At 40.8% G+C, this 13579-nt stretch overlaps 1 long non-coding RNA gene across 1 annotated transcript; it reads right to left on the bottom strand.

Moving 5' to 3' along the window:
• Window positions 1-2284: 2284 nt before the first annotated feature.
• On the bottom strand, window positions 2285-10390 carry LOC144532982 (uncharacterized). Its single transcript, XR_013503392.1, has 5 exons — window positions 10281-10390; window positions 9851-9989; window positions 7115-7151; window positions 3189-3237; window positions 2285-3111 (listed from the first exon to the last, which is right to left on the bottom strand). It is a non-coding gene; the product is annotated as an uncharacterized LOC144532982 (long non-coding RNA).
• Between the last annotated feature and the right edge of the window lie 3189 nt (window positions 10391-13579).

Genomic DNA, 13579 nt, shown 5'->3' with positions numbered 1-13579 from the left:
TACTGAGATTGATATAAAAGAATAAAACTGATTTTTCATAGTTACCGAGTAAACAGTGTGCGGTACTTTTCAACAAGACATTAATGTGCCATTGTACAATAGGTATTAATGATTTGAAGGGTTTGATTAGATGGGTGGCAGTGTTTTCGGGGGATTGCCAAAGTAACCCTAGTCTCGCATTGCCAGACCTTCCTTCACGGCGCTGCAGAGGAGGGTCTGGCTAGTCCACACAGCGTTCCGTGTAGGAGAAAAACGAGCTCTGGTTTATTGGCATTTCTTTAAACCAATCACAATCATCATGGGCGGAGCTAAGCGTCGGACGGCGCCACGGTGCCTCTGCAAAATAGCCCCGGCAAGGAACTTGAATTTCCAACAGCACTCTAACAACAAAAAGTGGAATGTCGTGAATATAGATTAGAGTAACCCTAACCCAATAGATACAGAGTCATACCATATATATGGTAAATCAGTCTGGACCAAAGTGGTGGAGTGACTGATATTACCATCATTTGAGTCAAACCACCAGGTTGACTGTAAATGCTTGTTAAAATGAACTACAGTAAGTGCCTGAGCGCCCACCACTTCTGGTCATAATGGTTTGATTTCAAATCAATTTCAAAGTATTTTTTAAAGAAATAAGTAAAACATTCTCTGATTGCAGCTTCTTAAATGTGAATATTTTCTAGTTTTTTCACTTCTTTATAACAGTAAACGGAACATCTTTGAGTTGTGGACAAAACAAAACATTTGAGGACGTCATCTTGGTCTTTGGAAAACACTGATAGACATTTTTTCACCATTTTATTTTGGACATTTTATAGACCGTCATCAGCCACTTCCAACAAGTGATCACCACCCATACAAATATAGAAATCTCTAATGTGAAATAACCAAAGCAGAACATTTTGTGTTCATGTAGGGCCACATTGCTCACAAAAAAATACAGTATATGGCCTTTAATGCACACTGGCAAGAGAAGCCGAACCAGTGACATCAGTGTTACTTGGGTGTGTCACTTGGGTGTGTTTTACTTGGACAGTTCAGCAGACTAGCATGGCAACGCACGGCATGACAACTGGCATTACAAGAACGACAAGTCCACCCTGCTTCGAGCTTTTGTGATCTTTAGTTTACTTTGAAGTGTCAGTAAGTCCGGGTGCCACTCCCATCTCATCACAATCAACCAGGGAAGATAAGGATGGCTTTTAAAATATTCTGGTCTTTCTTGTCTTTGTTTCAGGACAAACAGACCCACAAGTACCATGAATGTCATACATGTTTACAATGATGATAATACCACAGCATAGACTTTACCTGCCCCACCGGGAGAAAACAATGGAACACAAAGACAAGAATACAAAAAAACAAACACAAACAGAAGGTTCATCGCTTCCTTGATCATGAAAGGTCAACAAGTTAGAAAAGTCCCCTCTTATCACAATTTAACAGTGTTGACACATACAGTAGCCTGAATAACCAAAAGTCTCTTCCTCCATGATCTTTTCCCATCCAGCACAACAGTGCAACAGTGTCATTTAATAGTATATGAATAAAGGACCATACCAGTGGTTTGCATGCTTTCTTATATGCCTTACATTTTTGGCAACCACTTTGCTAACCGTGCAGTTGTGTTTTAGAGTTTAGATGCATTTTTCTGTTCTAGCCATTTATTTCCTCACAGTATGAGTCAGCAGACTCTTGAAACCTTTTTGTGTGTCATGACTTGATGTTCACTATGATGTATTACAAACTTCAAGCCAGTTTCCAGAATCTGTGCATTTATTTTTACAGACACGAGTGGAAACCAAAAGCGATATGGATACAACATCCTATAATCTTAAACTTCACAGTATGCAGTAGTTTGAAAACGGCTGGCAAAAATACTAAAGGATATTTTATGTTATTCACTTGCTTGCCAAGAGTTAGATGAGAAAATTGATAACACTTTTATATCTGTTGGTTAAATATGAAGCTACAGCCACCAGTCTGTTAGCTTAGCCCATGTTAGCATACAGATGGAAAGAAGGTGGCTGGGGAAGCTAATGCTGTGTTCCATTTAGCTCGGAAGTCGTAAGACTGAGCTGCGGATGATGTCAAACCCGAGTTGACCGCGTTCCCGTTCAACAAGTTGGAAGTGAACCGTTATTTCACAGTGGGGTTAGCTCTAGCAAGGTTAGCCAATGATAGCAATACCAGTTGATGACAACGCATGCATTAGGCATGTATTTTGTTCATACAAACACCATAGCAACATTCATATCCCCAGATAGAAGTTGGACAGTACTCTGCATACGACTGGTTTAATGAGACACAAATAAGACAGAAGAGCTAATTAACTGTATATAACTACAGCTTTTACTACTGTTGATGCACGGAGCCTCCATGTTGGATTTTGAGGTCGGCTTTGGTCGGAGGTTCTCCGACTTTTCGAGTCGGAAATCCGACTTCAGGGGGGCGTTCCAGTTGAAATGTCCGACTTGGAACTCATAAATTCAGACTTGCCAGTTGAAATGGAACGCACCATAACTCTCTAAGCTGTAGCTTCATATTTAACGGACACATATGAGAGTGGAAGTATCGATCTTCTCCGCAAGAAAGCCAATAAGCATATTTCCCAAAATGACGTACTAATAAGTAATTGTTATTTGAAGCAAACAAGCTAAAAGTTTATTCCACTGCATTCTACTCAGGAGAAATCTTCATGGCAATTACATTTTTTTTTAGCTTGATGTATTGGGTTCACTGAACAGTAGGGAGTATTCATTTCCTAACTGGAAAAGAATAAAAACAGAATCCAAACTCTTTAAAAAGCATATTGTAAAATAGTCAAAGACGTAGATAGAAAGTTCTTGTTTAGATGAATTCAGAATCCAGAAGTGAGAGACTCTATCCAGTTAAGTGAAGACTGACGTGATGAAGACAAGGTGTGGAGCTGGCAGAGGACAGGGCCAACGTTCCCTCCTGCCCTTCTTCTCTTTTTCCATCCATCTGTCCATTTGGGACAATGTCAAGTGTGGAAAGCTGGTGTTCTGACTGGTTAGTTGGTTGATGCTGTAGCTCTCTCCAGTGTGCTGGCAGGCATTTGGTGGGTCCTCCATGATGTCCCTGAGTCTGGAAATATCGCTGAGAAAATGTAGTGAAATGTAATCTTTTGATTGAAAATTTGTTTTTATTTATAGAGAACTCACCTCCCATCCTTGTGTCAGTGTTCCCATTGGCTCCTCCCTTTCCATCAGTCTGTCAAAGAGAAATACATAAAGGGTTAAAGGATATTAAGGACATAATGTATGTACAGTAGGCCAATATATATATGTATGAGGTTACAGCCAGCAGCCGGTTAGCTTAGCATTAAGTGCATTAAGTGGAATTGCTGTTGGAGGAAATATTGGGTGTCTGTTAATTATAGAGTGGGGTCTTTATTTCAAAATAAAATACACCATGCTCACGGCGGATCATATTTCCCTGCACTACACCTTGAAAACACAGCACACTTGGTGTACTTCCTGTATTATTTTGTAGTGTTTGGTTTCATGTGTCCTGGTGTAGCTTTGTTTCCTGTTGAGTCTGATTTTGTCCCTAATGCTTTTCAACTGTTTGCTCTAGGGCTGGGCAATATATCGATATTGTATCGATATCATGATATGAGACTAGATTTTGTCTTAGATTTTGGATATCGTAATATCGTGACATGACATAAGTGTTGTCTTTTACTGGTTTTAAAGGCTGCATTACAGTAAAGTGATGTACTTTTCTGAACTTACCAGACTGTTGTAGCTGTTCTATTATTTGCCTTTTCCCCACTTAGACATTATGTCCACATTACTGATGATTATCTAAAATCTAAGTGTGAAGATATTTTGTTAAAGCACTTGTCAACCCTAGAATATCGCTGCAATATCGATATTGAGGTATTTGGTCAAGAATATCGTGATATCTGATTTTCTCCTTATCGCCCAGCCCTAGTTTGCTCCCTCCCTGCTCGTTTGCCCCCGTATTTAATCTCCTCTGTTCTGTTTAGTTCTTATCATGTCCTCATCGTTGTTGAGTGTGCCTGCTTGTTCCTGTTCTCTGTGTACCCCTTCTGTTGGAGCCTTTGGATGCCTTTTTGGAGACCAGTGATTGTTTTTGGAATTTCGTTTTGGATTCACTAAAACTCACGTAAGCTGGATTGTTTTGTTTTTTTGTTATAATAAATTCTACACCTTCATCTGTCCTTTCGTGTCGTGCATTTTGGGTCCAGAATCGTTTCCTTGCCTCAGCACTCAGCCAGCCGTGACAGGAAAAAGGGTTGGTAGGCAGCGATCGCACGTTTACTTCCCCTGCCAGAAACCGCTTGATTACATTAGACTCGAGCGGTTGCGGTTACATTCGTTCTCGACATACTATTTACACACTCATACTGACCGACACTAGACTCAGGCACTGGCCACGGTTACATTCGGTAGCCTGGTCTCCTCGTGACAGTCTAACTACCATGTAGCAACATTCACTTCTAACATTTAACTTAACATAACTACCAAGATAACATTACGTGTATTTGTATGTGATATAATACTTTCCCTTTGGTAATGTAGCCTATGAATTTCCATGAACACAATTCTAAAATGCACAAGACATAAAGGCTTCTGGGATCGGTTGATAACTCAAACTTGCCGAGAACCTAGACACCCGTTTGATTACATTATAGACTCATGCATTAGGCATGGTTAAGGTCTCGTTCAGTAGCCTGGTGCGCGGTCTCCCGGTGACAGCCTACCTACCATGTAGCAACATTCACTTCTCTAACATTTAACTTAACATAACTACCAAGATAACATGACATGTATTTGTATGTGATGTACTTCCCCATCGATAATGTGTGAATTGCCATGAACACAATCATCTAAGATGCACCAGAAACAAGGCTTGGTTAATAACTCAAACTTTCCGAGAACCAAGACACCGCTTGATTACATTAGACTTGAGCGGCCGGTTGCACGGTCGCATTCGGTCTCGTTCAGTAGCCTGGTGCGCGGTCTAGGCCATTTCCTGATTGATTCTACCACCACTCCAGTGGAGGCGCTAATGAGCTAGATTACTACACACACAGTAGCAGTCTAGCAGAAGAATACCAGCTACACACAACGACACGAATGCATGGATGTTTTAAGAGAACAGGAGTGAGTCGGTTCATTGACGTATGGCACTCTATTCTCCCGGTTCAGTGACACGAGTCGGGTTAATTAACCGGTTCTTCGGTCAGTTTGTCAACACTAGAAGCATACTGAGAGCTTTACACTAAGGATAGGATATATTATATTACTGATATGCAATGGTAAAAGACACTTATCAAGAGCATTTGGGATGTTTTGGAGCTTGTTTAATCCATGATCTGCGGCACTGCCTATCAAACTCTCAAAGTAAGTGTCTTGGCCACAGCACAGGAAAAGTGAGCAGAACAGCAGTGGAACAAAACAACTTTTATCAACATCAGAAAGAGATGCAGGTGTCAAGCCGGGACTTTGTCTTACTGAGTGGGAGTACACTAAACTGATTTGGTGATGTTGTCCTTTGTGTCTCATTGCTTGTGAGTGTCTCTGCACTACTTCTATCTACTGAATCAATCAACCCTTGAATCAACCCCCATTGTGTGCCATTTCCTAAGTGCATTACAGCTGCTATATTGTATTGTTAACATCCTAATTCCATTAGACATTTACAGGTCATATGCCCTTCACAAAGTAGTCAATAGTGCAGTATAATCTTAATCCTCCCAGGACTCAGGCAGTATTGGACACACGGGATCACAATTTGTTATTGATAGGCATACAAACTGCCCCATGATAGACACTTTGTCCAATTATATGAATGTAAATTGGAGAGCTTTTCAGCCCTCCCAAGTCAGTAAAAATTGTAGTTATTTCTGAAATCACAGTCGGAAGACATGTGTGGCCATTGCTGAATCTGTTATCTGCTGCTGATGTTTGTGTAACTTTGTCCACACATGTTTCCACCCCATCTATCTGCTGCTGTATAAGAGCACTTTGGTCGGCGTGGGGAGAAGGTCGAGGTGGATGGCAGCAGAGTTTGTGGCCCGGAAGAAGTTAACGGGAAAACACGAGACTTTCACTCAGGGAACGTGTGTTTGTGTCCTGGGAGTACTACCGGTGTTTTAAACCACAATCATTTTTCTAATCTTAACTAGTCGTTTTGGTGCCTAAACTTAACTGTCGTCACGGCATAACGCTCAACTCAACTGCAACGCTCCCTGAAAGGACTGTCCAATCTCGGCGACCGGTATCCTTTTCTTGGCTAAATTTGGACTAAACTGTAAAGACCGCTAAACTTAACTGTCATGTGACCGGGGCCAGCAATCGCCTAATGTCGTATGATATCATACGAACCCGTTTATAAGAATACGTTGCTCCAGGATATGTAATATGCTGCTGCTTATCATCATTATTATTATTGATATCTTGGATTTTGATACAAAGTATTATAATTACAATATGAAATTGTTATGACTGATGATTCTGTGCATCATACCCAAAATGTTTGTCATTTAAGATGATATTAATCATATCCAGAAGACAATGATCATGATGCAGTCACAGCATCCTGATAATTCTTGGAAATACTTTTTGAGCTAAATTGAACATAATTAGACATTTTCATGTGTCCCAGGAGTTTGCATGGTTTGAATCTAATGAGGCCAAATAGCAGCAACAACATCATAGCCGCCACCGTCCTGCTGATTGCTTAAAATCAGCCACTTAATGCTTATTTGAAGCTACTGAACTGCAAAAGATACTACTTTTAGACAGAGCTCAAATTTGATGAATTATCAACTATTAAATGAATCTCCAAACTGGAAAATAATCGACATTATCGACAATGAAAATAAATAGTTAGCTGCAGCCCTACTTTTAGATATTGAAGATGCTACTGCATTAATGGAGTGAGGTATTTAATGACAGACAGACAGAGAGAGGGAGGGACAGAACTAGAAACAGAGAGAGAGAGAGAGAGAGAGAGAGAGAGAGAGAGAGAGAGAGAGAGAGAGAGAGAGAGAGAGAGAGAGAGAGAGAGAGAGAGAGAGAGAGGGATAGGAAGATGAGAAACAGGCGGTTCATACCGGTGTTTCGTTCACAGCATACGCGTTGGCAGTTTTCCTGTGGATGACAAAAAAAGAAAATGAGAGCCTATCAAGTGTTATGTGCCATATGTGTGTACTCAGTGTGTACGAGGACAAAAGGTGCATAAAGTCCTTTTTACACAGGTTTAATTTATGGCTCAAGACCTTTTTAAAACGCTGTCTGTCTGTTAGTTGTTTTCTCTCAGGCTCTTGTCCGAGTTCGTATCCTTATTGTCTTTATCATCCAGGTTCATGCACACACAGGTACACAGGTCCATCTCTGGTCATAGTCCCCTGCTGACTCCAAAAGTCTATCTGTCCATAATGGCCATCATCCTACCCTCAGCATTCTCCTGTCCTGCTGCACTGCGCCATGTTAATCCAATACACTTTTTGTCAAATTCAGTTAATATCTCTATCTCTATCATCTAGCTCTCTATTTTCTGTGTACGCTGAAAAAAAAAATCTAGTTTTAATACACACCCCTGGCTGTGTACATGCAAAACAAACCGAATGGAGTGCACGAGCCCCACAACACTAATCCAGCCAATCAGCAACAGGCAGCGCCAGTGGATGGTAGGGGGGGAGGGGGGGGGGGGGGGGGGGGGGTGTTGTGATTGTTCAGCAGTTGAGTTCAAATATCAACAATCTTTGCGCAGTATCGCTTACTGCACCTTTTTAAGGCGGTTTCTCGTATAAAATCCGGACAATGTCGAACAAATCAAGAGGTTGCCCTTTCTTTTTCCCGCATGTAGCATACAACAGGCGATTGTCTGTCAGTTGGCGTCAAGACACGTACTCGCTTCCTGGAAATACTCAGTTTTGGTTTAGACGAGGGGTGGCACCTGGGTAGTTTTTGCAGAATGCAGAACATTACACCAGGGTTACGTAGTTACGTTGTGATTTGGTCATAAACAACCAGGTCGACTGGTCCTTAAATTTCTTTTAAAGGGTTTTGGCGTTGCCCCTTACTGACAGAAGTTCCTGAATGCCGTCGTCTATCCGGTTAGACAATTTTGTTGGCACCTTCGTGTACTATATGACCCTTCCTATTAACCCTTGGTGTTTGTTTTCTTCTGGTTTTGCGTCAACTAAATGCTAAAAATCAACAGGCCCACTCGCTCGCTGTGGTTACGTTTTCAAACCGTGAGTTTATAATGTTGACATTTGGGGGGGAGTTTTTTCTTTCTAAAGCAAAAGTCAAAGGACAGAGGGTGTCATTTGCTGTACAGATTTCACAGCCCCCTGAGGCACATTTATGATTGGTGGTATAGGGCTTTATAAAAATAATTGACATGACCTGACTTGAGCTTTCTCCCAAAGCAGGAGACTTGATTTGGGACTTGATTTGACAAGACTTGAGACTAGACTTGCGACTTGACTCGGACTTGCTCTCAAGGGCTTTACTTGACATTTGCTTAGACTAGACTTATAACTCGTCTTGGACTTGCTTTGACAAGATTAGAGAGTGGACTTTGGACGTAGGCCTACTCTCAAGGACATGAAACATGACTTGAACTACTACTTGAGAAGTAACTTGAACTTTCTTTCCCACGACTTCAGTTGTAACTTGAACTTGCTTTACCAAGACTTGAAATCTGCTTTGGTAAGACTTGTGATTTGACTAAGATTGGTCTCGATTGGGACTTGATTTAGACTCCCCCCCCAAAAAAAAATTACACACTGAAGTAATCATTAGGCTTACTGTATATAAAAATAGCTCTCCCTCAGCAACTGAAAACATAACATGTTTTCAGCGCTTATCAGTTAAACTTGTGAGTCAGACTACTTTTCCTTTAATGTCTTCCTTGTATTACACCTTGAAGTACTCCTTGATGCAACATTGCACAACATCTGCTCTTTGTCTTATCTCAATCAACATATATTGGCACCAGTGTGTCCCCTCCTTTAAACATACAAAGAATCTTATGAGTTATAATTCCCATCTATCACTGCGGTCCCATTCCTGTTTTCATTCCTCTGGGTGACAAAAAAAGCTGTGGAATGTAAAGAAACAGACTGCGGAAGATAAGACATTAGAGTTGATTTACCTCACAGTTCCTGTGTCGCTGTCACTGGTATGTTTGGCAGGACAACCGCAGTAATGGGCGTGCAAACACACATGCATGCATAGATTTGTGTGAAGAAACTGACACACACACACACACACACACACACTCAAATGATTCCTGACTGCACTTCTTTGTTTCCTCCTGATCAAACAGGCAACACCCTTCCCCAAAAATCACCTATCGAGTTGAACAAGTGCCTGTTCTGTGCTGCTGAAAAAGGGATGAATAGCAATTACAGCCTCCCCTGTGAAACTGAATGTGAAAAGAATGTATTAGCCAACGCATAGTAAGCAGCTATTCCAGACAGGAGAAGACTTGCTTTACCGGGTGGTAGCGTTGGTGACAGGCAGTGGTGGAAGAAGTATTCATAGCCTTCACTTGAGTAAAAAGTACTTATAGCACACTGTAAAAATACTCTGTTACAAGTAAAAGTCCAGCATTGAAAATGTTATTTGAGTAAAAGTTTGTACGCATCATCAGGAATGTGTACTTTTTTAGTATTAAACGTGAAAGTACTCAATACAGAAAAATACTAAGTACTTAGTTATATTCCACCACTGGTCACAGACAGCTTTTATTTTATAGTATACTTGAGGAAGACAGGCATGACCTGACACAAATATGCTCAAATGAATGCCACTGTTCGTTATGACGTTTCCCTCACCTCTGACACCTGATGCAAAGGGCGAGGAGAGTGATGCTGAGGACGAGGAAGACGACCAGGGAGATGACACCCACCTCTGGGGATGAAACCCAACCCAACATGCCAACCATCCCTACTGGAGCCATTGTCCTATAGTGTTCTGTAAAAGAAAGGCAAAACCGCACCGAAAGGGTCAACAAAGTGGGCACACGTTGAAAAAGCAGAATTCATGACCAAACAAAGCGGGTATATAGGCTGAATGTGAATTTCTTTACAATCAGTTTTTTTTTCTCCATTAGATACTGTACAATCTGATAATGTCCAGTCAACATACAGCATATCACATGTTGAAGTCCAGCATTTTTTTAGATGAACATATTGTTCACAAAGAACCATAGTGATTTACAATGAAGCAAAAAAACAAATATAACACAGGGTTTTCCTAACTTACATTGTATGCTGCTTGACTCCACCGTAGCTCTGTCACCAACTGCTGTCAGTCATTCAACTGCCTTTGCTTTATGTGGCTCACAGCAGGCAGGTGACTTAGGGAGGGACTCCGTTCATTGGTGTCCTGTGTGTTATGAAGGAGGTGCTGGCACAAGCCCAGAAACAGCCCATTGTCTTCTTTGGGCATCACTAAATCACATTGGCACCTTAGATGTCTGGGTTTGTCACTGATGTTGCAGGAATGCACGTTTCCCCCCAATAAATCAACACAAGATACGTTTCAAACTTGTGCTTACAAATACTCATGTGAGGGAAATGTGAGAGCTGAACCAACCACTGATGTTAATTTATGTGTAGCTTGCACACGCACACGCACACGCACACACACACACACACACACACACACACACACACACACACACACACACACACACACACACACACACACACACACCTCCCCCTTGCAGCAGTTTATATGACTGCAGAAAATTGGCAGCTGATCGCAGGCAGAGAGCAATTTCATACTCGTATCTTTACACTATTTAAACATGCAGCCATCTTTGTTGTGTTGTATATGTATAAGGAGGCTATTACTGTATATGACTCCATGGTCGCATTTGTTTTAAATTTTTAATTGCACATTGGCTAGTTGTTGGCTATACACTAGTAGAAACCCAGTAAACGACACTAGAAAAACAACTGCTGCTGCAATACACATGTTATGCCGACCTCACGCTGAGCGATTTCACTGTTGCAGACAGTCTCGCTAGAGTCTCAATCGTTGTTTCGGTGTAAGGTGGTCACAAAACTCAGTACAAGTCTTTCTTTTTCCCGTCTTGACGTTTCGACATAATCCAACTTGTTTGATATTATCGTATAAGTTTTAAGTCTTGGTAGTAAATTCTTATAGTCTGTGACTAACAAACTCAGTGACATTATGGCAGATTGTCTTTAGATGAGATATGGTTGTCTTTAGATGTGAGATGGTGTCAGACTTTGGTCTTTTCAGAGTCTTCTAGTGTATGGCAGGCATTAGTCTCTCCTTCTTGGTCTACTAAGAGCTGTCTGGCTGAAACTTCTGAAACATACTCACAAGGGAGGTATTACAGACAAAAAGGATCATTGTTCTAATGCCGAGCAGGGTTCGGAGGCAGACTAGGGCCAGTGTAACTGGATTACCGTGCTTCAGAAGTGCAGTTTGAGTTCTGCCCATGGAAGTTAGGACATTTCAGCTGATCACTTTGAAAAGGTCAGGGCTTAATTCATGGAACGAAGTCATAATGCTACTGGTAAAGTAACCCCTGTAGTGGTGAGCTCTAGGATGAATGGTTAGCATATGAACTGCTGGAAAGTCCAATACAAAAAGAAATACCAGCATTATTTACAGGATATGCTTTGTGAGTGGGTGGATGAGTGGGGCAAAATTGCAATGTGTTAATGTCAGTTGTGTGCATGTTTCCTACTCCTGCATAATATTGCTATCAGCCCGGAAGTCTTTTTTTTTGACTGCTTAGTCAGTGGAATTACCACATCCAGTGCCAAGCATAATTGCCATAGGGGCATACCACTTATGCTGTTCTGCATTCACACTATAATAAAATAATAGTAATAATAATAATCAATGTTTCCCCCCTAAAGAAACTGTGTTTTTACATTTTTCAGAAAAGTGTGCCAAATTATTTACATTGAATGAAATTGATTTCTGTTGGGTTGTCAGTAGAGCTTCGACTTTAGCCAGGAGACCGTTAGCTTAGCCACAGCTAACCTGGCTCTGTCTGGTAAAACAAAATCCACCTACCAGCAACTCTAAAGCTAATAAACATGTTATGTCTTAATTGTTTAATCCATACAGAAAACTCTTTAGACACAGCAGGGCTAGCTGTTTGCCCTTGCTTTCAGTCTTTACGTTAAGCTAAGCTAACTCTTACCTGGCTCCAGCTCCATATTTAACGGACAGAGTGGTATCGATCTTCTCTTGTAACTCTCTGCACAAAGGTGAATAAGCGAATTTCCCAAAATGTAACTATTCCTTTAATAACATAATTTCTATGAAATAACGTTTTGTCGATGCAGAGACATGCAGTAAGTTAGAAGAACTGCATTGATTTACACCCACACACACACACACACACACACACACACACACACACACACACACACACACACACACACACACACACACACACACACATCCACACTCATATACCTCACCACCCCTGACCATTTTTTTTATGATTAACAATTTTTTCTTATTTTTAAACAGCATACAAAACACACCATTTACAACATGAACACATCCCCTCCCCCGAACACCCCCATTCATCATCACCACTTACTGAAAAATGAAGACAAGCTAACATAACAACTGTAATTATTCAATACAATACAATAAAACAAAACCAAAAAAACTGCTGTAAACCAAATAAAAGTATGTATATGTGACAAAACACTAAGCACATTGAATACGCCTCGCCACAGTACTTGGCTTCTTAGGAGCCCTCCAGAAAGCTCACGAACTTTCCCCATTTTCTAACGTAGACATTCAATCTAGCAAATTGTTTGTCTGACATCTTTTCAAATGCTCACTCCTGGATTAATTCCTCCATTCTCTTAAAAGAATCTGTCTGGCTATCATTAACCTGTAGTTTGGACCCAACTTATTATGTGCTTATCCAGGATTGGATAGGATTGATCCATCTCCTAGAACAGGGGTCTTCAACGTCGTTTAGGCCAGGAACCCCTTAGCTGAAAGAGAGACTGAGTAGGGACCCCCTACTGTATATATTGTATACAACTGAGTTGCATATTAAATTGAAATTGAAATGGATATTATTTATGCATCATGTTTTAATGTTAAACATACATCCGGATGGCATAGCGACTCCCGGCTACCATTATATATAGTAAGCTTATCTTCAATGTGTAAATCATTTTCTTTTCACAAAAAGGCCAATTTATCTTTGCTATTAAAATTTTGCATTCATATTAATGTATATTTTCAGATTTATTTTAACTTTTGAAAATATTATTTTTTTTTTTACATAATTTGGTGGTCCCCCTGTGCTTACTTTGAGGACCCCCTAGAGGTCCCGGACCCCCTGTTGAAGATCACTGTCCCAGAACAAATAATCTTGGGCTGAATGGAACCTGGATCCCTGCAATCCGACATAGTGTAGGTTATCATGTATCCCAGTCCAAAATTACACACACACACACACACACACACACACACACACACACACACACACACACACACACACACACACACACACACACACACCTCTTTATTAGTAATGACAT

This window comes from Sander vitreus, chromosome 18 (assembly GCF_031162955.1).
Source record: "Sander vitreus isolate 19-12246 chromosome 18, sanVit1, whole genome shotgun sequence".
In the NCBI taxonomy this organism is placed as follows: domain Eukaryota; kingdom Metazoa; phylum Chordata; class Actinopteri; order Perciformes; family Percidae; genus Sander; species Sander vitreus.
This window is presented reverse-complemented; position numbering and strand designations above follow the sequence as displayed.